This window comes from Cyprinus carpio, chromosome A22 (assembly GCF_018340385.1).
Source record: "Cyprinus carpio isolate SPL01 chromosome A22, ASM1834038v1, whole genome shotgun sequence".
Taxonomy (NCBI): Eukaryota; Metazoa; Chordata; class Actinopteri; order Cypriniformes; family Cyprinidae; genus Cyprinus; species Cyprinus carpio.
The window spans coordinates 17,928,996-17,948,747 of NC_056593.1; the positions used below are offsets into that span (position 1 = coordinate 17,928,996).

The window sequence follows — 19,752 nt, forward strand, 5'->3', positions numbered from 1 at the left end:
TATATATATATATATATATATATATATAGCCAAATAGTTATTTTTATCCATTTGTTTTAGCAACCTCACATTTAGTTTGACTCAATTTTGTATGTAACACCCTCTGTTTTACATTTCTATTAATTCTCAATAAACAGAGCTCATCCCAACCTACTCCAAATATGTCTCATTATGAAAGTCAAATGGGCTGCAAACAGCAATTCACATTGACTTTAAAATATTAAACAGTAAGGCACTATCTTGCAATGTGCTAGGCTTCTAGAAACGTCTCATTTACATAATCAAGCCCACAATCCATCTGAATGTGTGCTTCTTGCAGCTAGATAGCTAAGTCTTTTCACAGTTCCGCCAACCTTTTTGCAAGATCTATGGAGGAGGAATAGTTTAGGTTTAATGATAAACACTGTAAAGACATTGTGAGGGCAATGTGTTGAGCTGTCAGCACTTCACCATATGCAGCTCACTGCAGCCAGTGGATGAATCTAGCAAGTTCAAGTCTGGTCTGATTTCTGTTTCCAGCCACAGAGAGCAGAGATGTTTCATTTTTATAACAGTCATGATTAAAGCTTTCTGAAAGCATAGCGTTTTAAGATTTAATTAGTACACAGTAATATAATATAATTATAAAATTATCAGGAAGCGAACGAGATGCTCAGTGTCAGACTGAGATTAGGTGTTATTGTAATATTAAGTTTGACATTTTAACCATCTTTTCAAATGTTTGTATTATTATATGCAGTGCTGCAAACAGACAAAACGTTTGTGAGTGAGACAAAACAGCTAATATTACAAAAAACACATAATTAATTAAATTCAGTGCTAGTACTAACTGAATGCAGTTTCTGGCAATAAAATAAAATATATATATATATTTTTTTTTTTTCTCTGAGTTTAGATGGGTTTATTGTTAGGAATCAATGTTTGACTGGTCCAGCGGTCTCCCTTGATAAATTATTTAATTCATTTCCTGAGCTGGACATCTGTCAAGTTTTAGAAATCATAACACCACAAACCATAAATAAATAAATACATACATCTTAAAAGACAAAAGAAAGGGAGACTGTTTATGAAAAAGAGATCAATCACACCAAACAGAAGTAAGTCCTGCTGTTTATATTTATGTGATGGAAAGCCATTTCTTTAAATGCCATGTTGGTGTGCAGGTCAGAAGGATTACTAAATGTTTAAAGGTTCAGAACTATGTTAATGATATTATTCATTGGATTGGAATGCCTGTGTTGGAAGTAAATATGCCAATTTAAAAAATTATATTCTAACTAATGAACTGAAAGGTAGCCAAGTACTAACACTTTGTATGTCCAATATGTTTTTGCTTATTTTTATTTTATATCCCAGTTTATGGGACATTTTAATAAGAATACTAATTTCTGAATACTAAATTTCATACTTGGTTATGTTAATATGCAGATTTAATTAAACAAGTCTCAACAGGGAATTCAGTGAATATTCTGTACAATATGCTACCACTGAAATAAAGCTTATTAACAGATGACACATTAGACTTAAATCAAAATGTTAATATATATATATATATATATATATATATATATATATATAATTGCTGAACTTCATAACAATAGGTGACCAATTAAACAACACAATGATAGCAATAGTTACACATAATCATGTGTTAATCTGTTAGTGAGCTGAATCTCTAAGCAGGGACTCCTTCTTCTGATGTAACGTCTGAAAGCTGATTTCTTTTTCTTTCTGTTGAGCTGCATCTAGGTGCTTTTTTTTAACCTATGAATGTATTTTTTCCTGCATCAATAAAACCCAGAGCTGTTTATTTTGTCCGGGCTATGTTATCTTTTCATATCTCCAGCATTTACATGCGCGCAATCATTCCCAAAGGTTCCCGTGCATCTATCAAGAACAGACAGGCACGCTCATCTCCACATCTTGATTACTCCGATTGTATAATAAAACATGAAGCTGGATCCCTGTAAATACTGCAGGCCTGGAAGCGAGCGACCGGGTGAAATATCAACCGACCTCCCCTGTAACAGATCCCACGGGAACTGTTGGGAGTCGATGGAAGGTATATTACGATAATGACCTGGTTCTCATTCCAATTAACGGCTCTTATCCGCGCCGAGGTTGAACCGTGGTGGCATATTTATGCACACCATCTCCTGAAATCCCATTTTCTGTGGCCTTTCTTTATCTGATAATTTGATGGCACCGGGTTTGATTAAAACTAAAAATGTATGTGAGGGAGGCCTTACATGCATGTTCCAGCTCGGAAATGGGATTTTCTGTAATACTTGAGACAAAATATGAAGTAAGAGTATTTAAAAAAAGTATTTTTGAGCGAGAGAGTCACTGAAGCGTGTATGTCTTAGTCGGATCGGCCTGTCACCTCATGTCGACCTCGTTCTGTTGAACAGACAGAGCTTTGACGTGGCATTTCATCCCAGAAATCTGCTGACTGACCAAAAGAGCTCATTCAACTGACTAAGTGAAGCGCCGCACTAATGGTTGTTTGATTCACTCGGCAGAGATCAGCCCTCCGTACAAGAGGCCGCAGAGCTTCAGTGCAATGGCAATGACTTCTGCTTTCAGGATGAAAGTCAGTAATATTTTCTTTGAAAGGAAAGGAAGCTTTTTTTTTTATGAAAATTTAACATTTCCCCAACCACAATTCTCATTACAGTACTGGAATAAAAATCTTTTCACTACTGTAAATGTAAAGCACTTTATAGGCTAGTACATTAATCAAAAATAAATATTTGTTGTACTGTTTAATTGGTTCAATATTTTTAGGCAGTTCTTATTACGCTGTTCATTTTTCTAATAAGTTTGCTTTTACTTAGTTATTTGATGCTATAAAAACAGGGTGTGGTGTCATTATTGTGTGCTTGTTTGTGATTGGGTCTGCTGGAGTTTGGGTGGGACTTAGATATGTCAATCCAGCTCATGATCACTACTGTGCAGATCCAGGCTCCAAATCACATCATTGATGCAAGAGGACAGCGGCCATATCTGGGACATTTTGGCTTTGCTTTTCTACAATGGAGATGCATGATCCATCTATTTTACAGACAAATAAATGTATATTTGACTGATTTTCCACAAATACTGGGTCTCATTCAGTAATAACAACGTATTTGTATTCATACGCACAGGATAACTTCTCAAGAAAAATTTGTATAGGGTTGCACACAAACTTATTCGCAGCTTCGTTCTAATGTTAATGAATTTGGAGTATTCTAAATAAGCAAATGCGTGTCTGAGGTATGTAATTTGCGTAAAACACACCCATACCATCTCCATGTATGAGCTTTCCATGCAACTTTGCATCTCACACTATAATGCACATATAAAAATATATCCATTTAAGATGCAATATGCATGTATAAAATTTTATATAAACATGTTTATGCAGCAAAGCAACCAGAGTATGTTTATGTTTCTAATGAGATTCGTACAATGATTTTGCGCACAATTTTGCACATGGTACAATAAGTGAATTTTCTATTCCAATGTGATACTTCATCTTTGATTTTTTTTATGGAAACCATTTTACAACTACTGAATAAAAATACAAAAATGTAATTGTGACTCATCTCGTAATTATGAGTTTTGAGAAAAACTCGCAATTGCGAGAAATAAATTTGTAATTGAGGGAAATAAATTACAATTGCAATAAAGTCAGAATTGTGAGATATAAACTCAATTCTAACTTTATTTATTTGAGGGAAATAAATTACAATTGCATTTTTTTCTTTATTTTTTTTTTTTTTTTTTCTTTTTTTTGTTTTTTTTTTTGTAATTGTTGTTTTTTTTAATGTTTTGTAGAGTTTAGTGTTTTTTTTTTTTTTACAATTGCATGTTTGTATATTAGTATTATGTGATATGAGGTTAGAATTGAGAGATGTGAGTTTATAATTGTGAGGGGAAAAAAAGACAATTGCAAGGTAAAAAAGTCACAATTATTTATTTATTTTTTTTATTTGGTGGTGAAAACAAGTTTCATTAGTGTCTCTATGTAAACACGAAAAATATAAATAAATAAATGCAAACCACAGAAACACATTCTGTGTGAACTGGCCCTAATGTTGCTTTTTTTTTTGTAGCTTGACAGCCACTGGTTGCTTTTGTGTGCCACAGAATAAAATCAGTCATACAGGTTTTTGTAACGACATCATTTTCATTTTAGGATGCTTTATATCCAGATCTGAGAAATCAAGCATCCCCTTTTGACCCGCTAAACACCTGTGACCTGCCAGCTCTCTCTTCCACCATTTCCATAAATTCCCAGGTAACATGGACCAGATCCAATATCCACAGTCATCTTGACTCCTGCCAGGCCCAGCTGCGCTCACCGTGATTGATTAGTGCAAGTGCTTTGCTCAGCGTTGCCTCTGGACCAGGCAGGTGGCTTCAGCTCCCAGAGTCTCACAAATATCTCACACACACACACACACACACCCACACAGACACACTTGTTGACACTTTATTGCCACAGTGGTCAAAATCCCTCACAATTGTGCAAATATGCAGCTGGAGGTGATATTTTCATGCATTGTTAGTTTATGATGTGGCATATTTCTACGGTTCACTGCTCAGGAAATGTCTGCGGTGTCAGGCCGGTTTCATGAAAAGGGTTCACATCAGTGCTTATAATTCATATCAGAAACAAGGTCACATGACTATCAGCAGTTTAAAAAAAAAAAAGTTTATTTTTGTTTTTAAAGGGGTCATATGATGTGATTTCAATTTGTCCTTTCTTTTTGGAGTGTTACAAGCTCTTAGTGCATGAAGAAGATCTGTAAAGTTGCAAAGACTAAAGTCTCAAATCCAAAGAGATATTCTTTATAAAAGTTAAGACTCTGCCACACCCCCCTAAAACAGCTCGTTCTAACACGCCCCCACATATCTACATCATTATGTGGAAATATTTGTGTAATGCCGCCCAAATGTTCACACAAAGAAAGAAGGCGTGGTTTGAGTAACTGCAGTTAGTGTTGAAGCAGTCATGTCAGGGAGACGCTGTGTGTTTCTACGCCAAAGCAAAAGCACTTTATTTGGTCTTCCGAAAGTAGATGCATTTAGGAATCTTTAAGATTACTTACAACAGAACAGAAATGCATTTTATGGATGACCGTCTTGTGAACCTAGGAGAGGAGGTCATTCTGACTGCTATGACAATCTGGCGCTTCTGAATCAGCTACTGTATGTTTTGTAAGTATTTGCTATTGACTGTTCAAATACGGAGTTTTGCGCGTTGTGTGTGTGTGAGAGAGAGAGCGAGAGAGAGAGAGAGAGAGAGAGAGAGAGAGAGAGAGAGAGAGAGCGAGAGCGAGTGAGAGAGAGAGAGACAGGGTCACACAGTGGAGTCAGCTGTCTTAACCGTCCGTGGCTTGTGTACTGCAAACACATACGAGCTTCATCACTGTGTCTGTCACGCGACTCTGTTCCCCTTTCAGGCTTGAAAGATGAAGCTTGCGATTATAGAAAGGGGCTTTACATTTCCGAAGAGCACTTGCAATGTTCGGCCGATCACAATGCACTCAGTTGGCCAATCAGAGCAGACTGCGCTTGTCAGAAGGAGGGACTTTGTAGAAAACGACGCGTTTAAGAAAGGCGGGGTATAGAGGACCTGCAATAATGTACAGTCTTTGAAAAATAATGTGGTTTTTGAACATTAAAGCATGTCAAAATATTCTGTTACACCAAATACACAAAATAATGATCTTTAAAAAAAAGCATCATATGACCCCTTTAAGTTTTTTTTTTTTTTCTAAAAATTTAAGAAATTATTTTAAAAAACAAATAAAACATAAAATTAAAAATTCTGATGGTAGGGCTGTCCATTTAACTTACTGTAACTGTTAATTTAGTAAAATTAATTATATATTATATAATAAATAAATAAAAATCTCACAAATTATGACTGTATAACTTGCAACTGCTAGTTTATATCTCACATTTCTGACCTTTTTTTAAACAATACTTTATAATATATATATATATATATATATATATATATATATATATAAAATAAAAAAAAGGAATGGTAACCAATTACTCATATACAACTTGACACGCAAATTTGTTAAAAGGGAAAAGTATTGTAGTGAACAAACAATTTCAATGATTTGAGAAATGTATATATATAAAAAGAGAGACATTTAAAAAAACACCAACACGAAAATGCTTGTTAAATGTTATCAATATATTTTAAGACTATTAAATGTTTAATATTAATAAATATGAATTAATAAATATTTAATATAAATGTAATATTTATTTTGGTTTAAATTCATTTATTCATTCATTTTATTTTCATATTTAGAGAGATTATAAAAAAATAAGAAAATATGTATACTTTCTTAAAAATATTATAAAAAATGTGCATATCTAACAACTTTAACGCTGGTTTACCAACAATAATTTAAAAAAAAAAGACATTTATAAAAGAAAGAAAAAAAGCATCATGCCACTGTTACACTGAAAAATAAATAAATAAATAAATAGGAATGACTTAAAAAAAAATCCAAATAAACAGCAAGTAATGTTGAATTACACATTAAATTTTGAAGCAGAAAGACTGAAAAATATTTTTTTTCTTGTAAACACTCTTGTAAAACATACGGAAGTGTAAAGGTTTACTTAGAATCATTTGATAAAATGTAGTTTTCATGGATCTAGACTCTAAACAGAATTTTTAATTATGTTTCACAAAAATTTATACTACATAAATACAATTATTCCAAAATGTGCCTTATTTCTACATGACTTGACTCCACTGGGCTTTTTTGAGGCAAGTCTTAAATTAAAAATCTCCCAATTGACCTCAAATGTTTTTTGTTTTGTTTTTTTCTCTCCCCACATAGTCCCTCAGCACTCAGATTGGAGTTAAAAGGCTGGGTTGAATTAATTATTTCTATCCATCCCAAGAAATCCTCAATATCTGCCGAGTGAAAGTCTCTTCCTTCCCTATTCCTTGGTCATTACAAAAAAAAAAAAAAAAAAATTACATCTGTTGCACATCTCCTTTATAGCACTTTCAAAACTCTTCTGCTTGTCTTTTATTTAACCTCCTGAAATACTCTTACTTACTCTTACTCTTACTCTGGTCTCTCCACTAGCTACCTGTAAACACTTCAGTTGAGCTTTTACTGCTAGCAGTGGCCTGGTCCTGCACTGCTTTTAGTCCATCGAACTGTACAACCAGACCTATGTAGCTAGAAAAACCAGCTAATACTGACTGCTTAAATCCAATATCCCTAAAAATGATCATCACTTGTTCACCAGTGGATCCTCTGCAGTGAATGGGTGCCATCAGGACAAGAGTCCAAACAGCTGTTAAAAACATCACAATAATCCACTTGTATTCCACACCACTCCAGTCCATCAGTTAATGACTTGAGAAGCAAACAACTACACGTTTGTAATAAACAAATTCATCATTACAGTGTTTTAACTTTAGCTTCTCGCTAAAATCCAAATTATATACCTACAAAATTGCCCAAATATTGCTAACGTGAACGCAACTTAATTCACCAAACAGAAAATGTAATTTATGTATGCAAACGAGTAGATTTACTACCAATGAGAAAACAGGGCTCACCATGATCCTGTAAATACTGAACACTGTAATTTAGCAGGAACGCCTCCTAGTTACCAATATGACTTGACAACCTAGCAATTCAGTGGCTGTCATTGTGAAAACAGTTGTTGCTGGAATGAGGTCTTGAATTCCAGGCTTAGCACAACTCTTCAGCATTTCGAATGCAAAATTTAAAAGCCAAACACAGCAACACCCACACAATGCTAAGATCCAGTCACATTCTGGCCGCAGCTGCTTTAGCTTAAACACAAAGAGTCAATGCATTCGATTAAAAACATTTTCTAATTCAAATAGCTTTAAGCACATGTTGCATGTTCTATGCCAGTTCTGTATTTCCCCCCCTCCTTTTTTTTTCTGAAATGCTATGATCCATGAACATTGTTTGGATGAAAAGAGCTACTGGCTTGAACAATTTCGCAGGCCTGCCAACAGTTGCAAAATTGACCATGTCTAATCTCTGATATTTCATTTCCATAAATGATAAAACCAGTAAGATGCTACACACAGGACATCCATGAGGAGGTCAAAGACAAACAAAGCTGTTTTACAAAATAAATCATTGTTGCATCAGGACCAATTAAGAAAGAAAACTCACAAATGAGCTTTTAGTTTTTATGTTTGAAGATACTTTTGTTGTTGTTGTTGTTGTTGTTATTATATACTGAAATAACTATTACATTTCATATTTTACATAGGAATAACTTATGCATAAGCCTGTTTCATAATAATAATAATAATATTTTAAAGCCAATTGTGACTTTTTTCCTCATGCGTTTTGTAACGTGCAATTATTTTTTTAACTGAATAATGAATTTATATCTCACAATACAGTTTATTTCCAGCAAGAAAAAAAAAAAATCTTAAATATATCTCCCAATTCAGAATTTATGTCAGAATCACCTAGAATAAATAAATAAATAAATAAAAGGTAATTGCAACTTTTTCTCACAATTGTAAATTTATATCTTACAATTCAGATTTTTCTTCTCAGAATTTTACAATTCTAACTTTTTTCTTTGCAATTCAGAGTTAATTTTTTATTTGTTTGTTTATTTATTTATTTATTTATTTATTTATTTATTTATTTATTTACTTATTTTGAATGACGAGAAAAAAGATTGAATTGTGAGATATAAACTCAAAATTGCTAGAATTGGCAGAAATGAGCTTCCATATCCTTTCCTTTCATTGGTTTTCAGCCAAGTCTCCTGCAGGAAGATAACTAATTAATATATATATATATAAGTATAATCCTATATAGGATATATATATATATATATATATATATATATATATAATATATATATATATATATATATATATATATATATATATATAACATCTGTACTCCCCTTAACACTTGTCTTCCATTTTAAGACAAGACCACCTGAGCGTAACATATGAGATCTTGGCATAAAGGACCTCCTGCTGTCCTGAGGCTTTTCTCTCAAGGCACCCTCACCTATACTTGGTTCAGTTGTGTTGCACAGTATACAGTTCTTGTGATGCATTGAAGGAAAATCCTGATCCTAGATCCAGCCTGAAGCAAGTGCTGTTGTGGAGGTGGCCAGGCTCATAACCCACTTGCAATGTATTCTGGGTAATGAATCATATTTCCTAAGGCGCAAAGTCCCAAAGATGGGTAGGTGGATAAAATACATATCACAACCACCAAAAAAAAAAAAAAAAAAAAAAAAAAAAAAAAAAAACACCTTAGATTTCGTTAATGTCAACAAACTTTTAGCCAACTAATGTGGCATCAATAAAAACAAAAGGGAAGTTTCTAAGAATCAATGAGGAATCAATTATGCAACAAATTATGTGACATATGAAATACTGTTTTACATTTAAGTATATTTATATATTTGGCTAAATTCATTTTAATAGGTTCCTGTTTAATTTCAATATCATTGAAATACTACTATAGCATTTATTTATTCACTCATTTTAATATATTGAAATTATTTTTTTGTATTTTATATTTTTATTTTAACTTAATTTAGTTTTAACAATTGTGCTATATGCTTTTTTGTCATTTTTAGTTTTAGTTTTGTTTTTTAGAACTCTGTTTCTTTTATCTTTATTTCAGTCTTAGTTATTATAGTACATCAAAATAAAATAAATGAAAATGAGACATGTTGAATAATAAAAAATAATACCTGAAATAAAGTTATTCATTTATTTTTAATATATATATATATATATATATATATATATATACGAATTAATATATTATATTATGAATATTATATATATATATATATATATATATATATATATACATACATTTTATTTCAGCTAACATTCATTTAATGTAAAGTGACAAAAGTATTTTATTGTTTTAGTTAACTATAATTACCCTGAAACTCATTTAATTAAGCTTTGTCCATAACACCCATGTTATTATTTTAAATTAAGTGCGTTTGCAAACATTTCTGTTCTTTTTCTGCCGTGTTGTGGAGAGTTGTGATGTCCCTTTTATAGAGTAAACTGAGTTCATGAATATTAATTAGTTTGCACTGACATTGATAGGTAATCTTCGTAGAACATTTAGTCACCATATGAATATTCATGAATTACTGTTCCTAAACCGATATCCTGTGGAAATGTGCGTGAGGTGTATAATGAATCATTTTCATCGAAATAAATGTACACTCAGTTATCTGAAATGAGAAACAATACGGAACTCAAATGTTTGCTTTCATGGTAGATGTACAGATTCAGTGATTGTTCGTCTATGTTTCTGTGTTGATTTTGGGTGAGTTTCAAATATAGTAATATGTTCTGTAGTTATGTATTTAGTTATAGGGTTCTTAGGAACTTAGTTAGATGGTTATGCTTTTGGGAAACATTCTTCTGACTCACCGGCAGTTTAAAACATCCACAGCCTGAATTTAGAAGGCCTGTGGATAGAAACTTTGAACAGATTTGGATCTTCTGACGCTTGGATCTTGTATTTCTTAGTGCAGGGAAAAAGGCTCATTCTCGTGTTTAACATAATAGCTGCTAAAACTATAGTGAATTATAGCCCATTTCAGAAAGCTCTTTTATTATGAGCTAAGAAATGTGAACTACATACTTTACTACAGCCAACAGGGACGTGGGCCAAAAGTGGAGGAGTTCAAGCCCTGGTTCATGATTTTGTATTGTGGTTTAATTCTGTTTGTGCAGGATCCTAATTCTTTGGCATTGTCATTTAGTTTAATTAAGTTGCCACTTAGTTCTTTTTTTTGTGGCTTATGTTCGTTGCTATGAGAGTTAATTCCATATAAAAAAAATAATAAAGTGTACACCAATGATAACTACCCACGATGTGCAAAACATACCATTGGCTCAAAAATTGCCTTAATTACAGTGTCTGAAGTCAGTCAAGTAGAAGCTTCAAAATCTTATGAGGACCATTTAATGACTGTTGTTGTAAGTGAAGAACACTTTGATCTTGTTTAAAAATGTAATTTTTTAATTAGACACCCAAACACACTTTAATGAGATGCTTTGCTGTGAGACAGTTCCATTCAGAAACAGTGTCTAAAAAGGAGAAATAAAACCCAAGGTAGGTCTGATGTGATTACAGACAAGATCACCACAAAAATAGTACTTCTGGCTACAAGTCAAGTCGGGTTATGTACAAAACTAGGGCAAGTAAAGTTTATCCCTTTTGTTACAGATTGCAAAACCATGTCCCTGTCTTCACAACCTAACCAATACATGACAAGCCAACAGGCCTTAAAATGTACATGTCTGAGTAGAGAGAAAAGCACTCATGTTCTGTTGCTAACAGCGCCATAGCTTTCATTATATGTATGTTCTCATTCATGTGAAGACACTCATTTCTCATCAGAGTTCATTGAGCCATATTTTTGTAATCAGAAGAGAATGATATGCTCTGAGACTGTAATCATTATCGTGTTGCCTTTTTAAAGGCATCAGTTCATTTACAACAGTCAATAACTGAAAAAAACCCACACTTCACTGCCCTCATATAATTCACTTTCAGAGTATTTAATTGATCAAATTTTAAATAAAACAGATAACCATCTGGGGGATAAAATCTGTCAATCCAACAAGGTTATCAACTCCCCATACTAAACTTTATAAGTACCACCATACTGTATGGTTCAACATGCTAATATGTGTGATAAAATCTGTCAATCCAACAAGGTTATCAACTCCCCATACTAAACTTCTCAAAACCTGTTTTTCTCAGATGGCACATTAATGAACACCGGAAAGTACATTTGCAAAGTTACATTTGCAAGGTTCAACATGCTAACCTCTAAGCTTCAATCGAACTGCCAACTAAAACAACTTCCAAGAGTCTGAGACAAACAAAAAAGTTTAAAAGGTACCTGGATAGTATTATAAGCACTTTTCTTGGGAAGATTGTGAGGTTTGTGGAATCAAAGCTTTGAAAGTTTTAAGGCAATAAGTAGCATAAAGAGGTGGCTTGAAGAAATAAACAGTAGCAGGGCCCTGGAAACCCCAGCGACAGCCCTGCACCGACCGATTTCACATTCACAACTTCTAAATGGCACTAAAACAAATTTGATCACTTCACCAGCAATTCAGACAGTTTTGGGCCAGAATGAAATGCACGGTCCTGATCTTAATGCTACACATTCTATCATTTTATTTCTCCAGAGTGCCTTTTGCGGTCACTATAAGCCCTGATGCACTCATTTGCAGAGTTTGCACTGGTGGTGGACTTCACAGAGAACTATTACCCAGTGGTCCTTGCAGTAAAGTGCAGACTCAGAGGAAGTTTGAAAGGACTGAGGGTGCCAGTCGGGACGGGGCCCATGTGGACAAGACTTTAATAATGAAAACCCTGGCCTTGCGAGAGCATTCCTTTCGGACCCAAAATCAGACACTCTCAAAACCCTTAACACTCAACTATACCCCATCTGGCATAACCAAGTTTCGAGATCTACCAGGGAGTCTCCCACGAATAGTGTAGGTGGAACTAAGTCACAAATGGAGAGCGATATGTCTGAATCAGAACATGACTAAATGCTTCCTCACCCTGTACAAATGAGCTCTGGGAAACACACATACACACACTTATGGAAATACACACTTTGAAGCACAATTCATTATATCAGCCATAATTCCCTGCAACTGTAATGCATAGCTCCATAAAATATTAAAATCTCTTCCTGTGTGCACATTCCAGACAATTAGGGACATCTCAGTCTTTCATCTCATGACATAAGGAAACAGAGCAGCCTGCCTTTTGTTCACTGGGCTTTCAAATAAGGCAGCAATTAATCATTCCCACCACAGGAAAGATATGAAATTTACATAAGGTAATAGCAACACATTGTCTCGAGGTTAAGAGGGAGTTCCAGATTCAGTTGCTTCCAGGTTAGTCTAGAAGTAGCTGTTTGACTAATGTGAAACAATCAGTCAGTTTGTTTGTTGCATGGTGTTTAGGGAAGCTACAGTAAATCTGAAATTTTTTACCTTTTCACATCATGACAGGGATGAAGGGTGGACTCAACACTTTCATGCAGTGGCTCCCAACAATGTTCCTGAAGCCCCACAACACTACACATTTTATATGTCTCTTTTGTCTGGCACACCCATGGCAGGTCTTCTAGTGTCTAAAACTGAGTTTATGACATGAATCAGACATGACACAAATCATGATGACATGTTGTGGGATCCAGGAACAGGGTTGGGGACCAATGCCCTAGGGGAGGAGTCCTCAATTCTAGTCCTGGGGTACCACTGCTTCGCACATTTTGTATATTATCCATATACTTCATAACACACCTGATTCAGATCATCAGCTCATTAGGAGAGAGATCCATGAACTAAACCAAGGGCATCATAAGAGAGACATACAAAAAGTGAAGAGCATTGGTACCCCACAAATGGAATTGAGAACCACTGTCTTAGGGCAAATGTAGCTGAGTTAATCTCAAACCACAATCAAACTCACCTGATCCAATAATCAAGCTGATGATAATTATTTGAAAATAACAGGCAGGTGTGTTCGAGCAAGGTTGGAACTGCAGTCTGCAGTAATGTAGCCTCTAGGTCAGGGATAGGCAACTCCGGTCCTGGAGGGCCACTATCCTGCAGAGTTTAGCTTCAGCCCTCATAAAAACTCACCTGCCTGTATCTATCTAGTAATCCCGAAAACACTGATTGCCTTGTTCAGGTGTGTTTAATTAGGCTTAGAGCTAAACTCTGCAGGAGAGTGGCCCTCCAGGACCGAAGTTGCCTATCCCTGCTCTAGGTCAGCGGTTCTCAATTCCAGTCCTCACGCCCCCCAGTTCTGCACATTTTGCATGTCTCTCTTTGTCAACACACCTGATTCAGGTATTTTGCTTGTTTGTATTTGTTTACGTGCATGATCTGTGTTCCCATTGACATGGTTCCTACACAGTCTTCATTGCTCCCTACTCCCTGAGCAGGGGAATTCTGTTGAAGTTTACCTCGGAACATTAATTTATGGATTACTGCTGCACAACGTCTTCACACACGTTTTCAAATGGCGTATCAGTCATTAAATTTACTGATACAGGAGGAACTTCCCATGAAGGTTTTCCTCTCCTAAGATGAGTGTGTAACTATGATAACATATTAAGGCCAAGAGATGCTGCAAAGAGTATGCAGCTATCTTACCATGCACCATAGAGGGACTCTGATTACAGTCCCACCCATGTTAAAAGCAGTTTATCCATTTAGTGAGATCTATCTACTGCAATTCCTATGCAAGAAAGTGAATGAATGCACTATGGTGCAGTAACTGAGACGATATAAAACTTTTCACTAAATATTGAAACAATCACCCTTCACACTGCAGGAGCTTTGAAGCAATAAAAGGAAACATCTGAAAGTTATCTGAGCGTAATTGGTACGTAGATTAATAATTTAAGGCAGACAGTTTGATTTGGTTTTTGAGTGCTGTGAGAAGCCAGTTCATGTGCCATCAATAAGAAGGGTTATCAAAAACAGACACTTTCATGAAAAACCTGTATCAGCACCAGGAATAAATCATCCAAACACATCAGCAGAAAAATAATCTTATAATGGAACAATAAGAGTTTTGACTGAGTAAGCATGGATCTTTTGGAATTTAAGGAACCCAACAAAACTCTCTTGCACTGTAGCTCTCCAGAAGAAACCCCCACGATTTCTACCAAGGCCCACTCAAGAAACGCAAATGCCAACCCCACCCCTTAATTTTTTATGGGCTGGTGCCAACTTTGAGTATTACTCTCATCATAAAATGTAAATAATGCATCATCAGATGTTTTCATGCTTTGACTAGTAGCAGAGTACGTTTACTAAATGTTGAAAGATGGTGGGGTTGAATGATAGGTCCATTAACAACCGTGCCTCTCAGTGTTTCACCCCACAGGTAATTAAAGTGACACCTTCTTAATGAATAATATGATTTTCTCACTTGAGCACTTAATACTTTTGGAAATTGTGTGTCAATTAAAACTGCTGTGGAAAAGGAAGACTTCCACCACTGCTGGTTTAATTTGGAAGGCAGTTTAGTGCTTCAGTGTGCATTTGAAAACTGATATAATTTACTGATTCTCTTGTTGTTCAAAACCTATATGACTTCCTTTCTTCTGTGGAATACAAAAGGAAATATTAGGCACTATGTCCAAGTTCCAAAATGCCTAAGCAGACTATATGACTTTGTAGGCTTAATGTGTGTCTTCTGAAGAGATTCAATATTGTTTTGTGAGGTACAGACCAAAATGTAAATAGATCTTCACAGAGAATTTGCCTTGTGTCCATTCAATTGATGCAAACTCAGTGTATGTGGCATCTTAAACAGTAGGAAAAAACACTGCACAAACCGCATTGATTATTGCATTTCTCATGGCATATGGTGCTATAACTGGTGTAGTCTGTATTATGTACTTTAAGAAAAGGAAAATTTTCTCCTAGACCCTGTAGATGTGTCAGCTTGAGGCTTTTATTATGCTGATAAAAAAAAAAAAAAAAAAAAAAAAAAAAAAAAAAAAAAAAAAAAAAAAAAAAACAAGAAAAGATAAGACTGTGTGGTTACCCTGGTCTTTTCTGGTATGGTCTTTTCCCAAAATTTGAAGAATATTGAGGTGATTTATTAATTAGACAACAACTTCAGCTGATTTAGCTTAAAATAAATAAATAACTTTTCTTTTTTTTTTTTTTTTTTTTTTTTTTTTTTGTGGTCACTCTACATAAACAATCGTGCACGTGGTATAGTAAATATGTAATGTATGGAAGCTGATTTCTGCTTCAGAATGATAAAAATATAGTTGACTGTGAAACAAAATATAAATAATAATAATAATAATATATATATATATATATATATATATATATATATATATATATATATATATATATATATATATATTATATATATATCAAAAATATCTTACAATTTATTATGAAAATACAAATATATAGTTGCAATAACAAAGAAATTAGCTCTGTCAGCCACGCTCACCTTCAGTGTCATCACGATCACAAGAAACGGTGAGATCTAAAGTCATATTAAGAGATTTTAATGTCACAGATGTGAGATATAATGTTCTAAAGTGACATAAAATTTTAATTGTGAAAAACAAACTGTCACGCCCCTGGACTGATTGTGTCATGTTTTGCCCCTTTTTCTGTGTTCCCTTATTTGGTCATGTTCCTGTCGTCGTTTAGTTAATTAGTCATTATGTGCACCTGTGTTTGGTCATTATCCTGGGTTTATAAGTCCTAGTCTGTGCAGTCTGTCTCTTTCAGGTCTACCAGTGATGTATGTGTATCAATCTCCTGTTCCATGTGTTGGATTTAGCCTCTGTGTTGGATTGGTGAGCATGATTTCACGGTGACCTTGTTGTATTATATTAAAGTCTCTTTTGATTATCCACGGCTCAGTGTTCCTTCCGGCAGCGTTACGTGACAGAAGACCCGACCGAATACAGTTACCTCTGTGTGTTCCCACCATTTTTGTTTTTCCCTCTGTGTTTTTTTTTTCCGTAGTATTCCGTTGTTTCTATGGATCCCCTCCTTCGCCACAAATTCCTCCTCCTCCTGCTGGAGCAGGGGGAGCGCTCTCTCCGAAGACAAAACTTGTTGATCCTGGAACAACATTCCAAACTTAACATGAGATATTTTCAGGAAATATCTGTTTTAGGCCCTCAGGGCTAGGTTGCTTTGAACACCCTTGACCACTATCCAGTAATGTTAGGTTTAGGGGTAGGAGAGGGTTAAGTCTATATTTCTAATGTGATCCAGAATCAACAAAAGATGTTGACCCAGGATCAGGTCTACCTTGGCAAAATCACAGTGACCTTGTGATTATATTAGCTCTGAACAACGGCTCAGTGTTCCTTGAGCAGACAGCGCCACCTCCGTGTGTTCCGAAAGTTTTTTTTTTTGAGCGTAGTATTCCGTTGTTTCTATGGATCCCCTCCTTCGCCACAAATTCCTCCTCCTCCTGCTGGAGCAGGGGGAGCGCTCTCTCGAAGACCAAACCAGACTGTTTCTGGCCCTCGCTGAACTTACCAGCTATCCAGACAAAGCGTGGGGAGAGATATCTATAAGAGATGGTCATTGTGTTTATTTCGCTAGCTTAGTTTAGTGGATATCCAGACAAACGGGATCGCCATCGTGCCCTGTGGATCTCATCAGATCCACTCCAGACCCAGTGCCCAGCCCAGCAAAAAGCCCAGCCCCTCCACCCCCTGAGGGTGAGCTGAGTATGGTGCGGAAAAACACTCCAGAGCGCCCTCCAGTGCCCACTTCTACAAAGCACCCACAAGTGTCCGCTCCTCCAGAGCAATATCCTGTTCCTGTGTTTAGCCTAGAGGGGGTTCCCGATCCAGAGTTTAACCCTGAAAGCCCGGAGGCTCACAAATGCCTACCCTCCCACCCTCTCCTGTCTCCTCCTCTGGTGTAGTCTGGCGGCACCTCTGCTCACCCTAAACCCACCATCTATGCGGTGTGAGCTCAGTGGGACTACCATCCTCCAGCATCGCTGTGGCTGGAGTTTCCCTTGACATCGCTTCCAGCCTCTAAGCCCACGTAAACCCGTTGGCTCCACCATGGCCTGTCAGTCCACTAGCTCCACCAAGCTCCCTTGTTCCTCCGGCTCTGCCTTGATCTGGCGTCGACCATCCTGCATCGCGGGACTCCACTCCTCTGGCTTTACCTCGTCCCTTCGTCCCTCCGGCTCTGTAAGGCTCCTTCATCCCCTTGGCTCCTCCTCAGTTCTTTCAATCTGGCTGTACTGCGGCCTCCCGGATCCATTCCTTCGCATCTGTTTCGGGTGAGTTGTGGTCGACATATGATCTACCTAGGACCTCCGGATCCTCCCTGTCGCTCGTCTCCGCCTGGTGCTCATCTGCCATTTTTGGTCTGTTGGTCTGGAGTCGTTGGGTATTTGTCCTTTATTGCTATTTGGTTAGTCGGTTCGTCGGTTGGTCAAAATTATGGCTATGGCCTGGTTCCAGCTGGACTCCTCCTGCTCCAAGACCCTCCTGTCTCCTCCCTCCATCGTCTCCTCCCTGGACTCTGTCTGCCGGCCCCCTCCTGGGTGTCCGTACTCCTCCCGAACCTCCTCCTTAGTTCCCAGCCATTTTCTCCCCTCTGATGTTCTACGGTGCGAGGACTCGCCTTCCGGGAGTGGGGAGTAATGTCACGCCCCTGGACTGATTGTGTCGTGTTGTGCCCCTATTTCTGTTCCGGTGTTCCCTTATTTGGTCATGTTCCTGTCCTCATTAGGTTAATTAGTCATTCTGTGCACCTGTGTTTGGTCATTATACTGTGTTTAAGTCCTAGTCTGTGCAGTCTGTCTCTGTCGGGTCTACCAGTGATGTACGTGTGTCACTTGATGTTGATGTTTTTATCAGCTGTTTGGACTCTCATTCTGATGGCACCCATTCACTGCAAAGGATGCATTGGTGAGCAAGTGATGTAATTCTACATTTCTCCAAATCTGTTCTGATGAAGAAACAAACTTATCTACATCTTGGATGGTGAATTTAAGCAGATTTTCATTTTGAGATGAGCTGTTCCTTTAATAATCATGCTGTAGACATACCTTGGAATCTCTACCAGATTACACATGTTAGAAGTTTATTTGCAAAAAAAAAAAAAAAAAAAAAAAAGCAGCAGCAGCAATTCTCTGTGACCTTGTACCTTCATTTGTCTGTCTATCACCAAAAAACTATTTATATGAAAATGGGTGTTTAAGACTGAGAGAATAGTAAGGGACATAGTGAAATTTGTGACTGCATCAAAACAAAACGTGTGACAGGTTTATAGGAGGTTTGGGCCCTTTGCAGCTGCTTGTAAATTCTCCCTTCACACCACCGAGAGTGGGAAGCTAAATAAAAGATGAGGGTACAAGCATGTGACACGTCACTCTGCCATTACATATACCTCTTAATGCACAGAAAACAAGAATTGTGCCAGATATGACTAGAATCCATGAAACCTTCGAGTCAAAGAAGAGTAGAGAAAACTGCTATGTAAAGAACATGCTCCATGGTTTATTAAAAGACATGGCATACACAGAAATTAGATGATACTTGATTTGTCTTTTCCCAGCATTCCCAAATTGACATTTCCTATCATGCTGTGAACGTTCAAAGGTCCCCTTGTCGACAGCCCTGCTTTTACTGAACTGAAATATTACAAATTCTTTCTTTTGGAAATGTAATAGCCTACCAAAATGGTAAGCTCCTGTGAATTAAAATCAAGTCGGTGCAAACGGAAAGGGATTTCGTGATGGTCGACTGCGGCTCAGAGAATGAGTCATGGGGTCTTGTGTAGGAGGGGAAGGACCAAAGGCTCTTCAAGTCAGACTTCTTACAAATAAAAACTATTCAGCTCTAGACTGACGCATGAGAGGTTAGATTTATACTGAAGTCGTGATCAACACCTGGAGGAGCGCATGACAAGACAAGCTAAATGCCTAAAAGAAAGGATAAAAGACAAAGATGTTTCAAAAGTACTTTCCCGTGTCGTTTAAAAAGGCTTTCTGCAAAGAACATGAGATTAAGTTGTTGTTAAGGAGGTCATTTACATACCAACCATTTCAACTAGGGAAATGTAATTAACTATTAAAAAAATAAAAATACACTTGCAGGGAAAAAAGTACAAAAGCTGTGACTAGAGCAGTACCCTTTCAAAAGGCA

General features: G+C 36.4%; 1 long non-coding RNA gene across 2 annotated transcripts in view; it reads right to left on the minus strand.

Moving 5' to 3' along the window:
- LOC122134920 overlaps positions 1–13,452 on the minus strand; it is a 38,267-nt gene extending 24,815 nt beyond the window's left edge. For both annotated transcript variants that reach the window (XR_006153219.1, XR_006153218.1), the window contains exon 1: positions 13,064–13,452. This is a non-coding gene — a long non-coding RNA (uncharacterized LOC122134920). The remainder of the gene's footprint in view (positions 1–13,063) is intronic.
- Between the last annotated feature and the right edge of the window lie 6,300 nt (positions 13,453–19,752).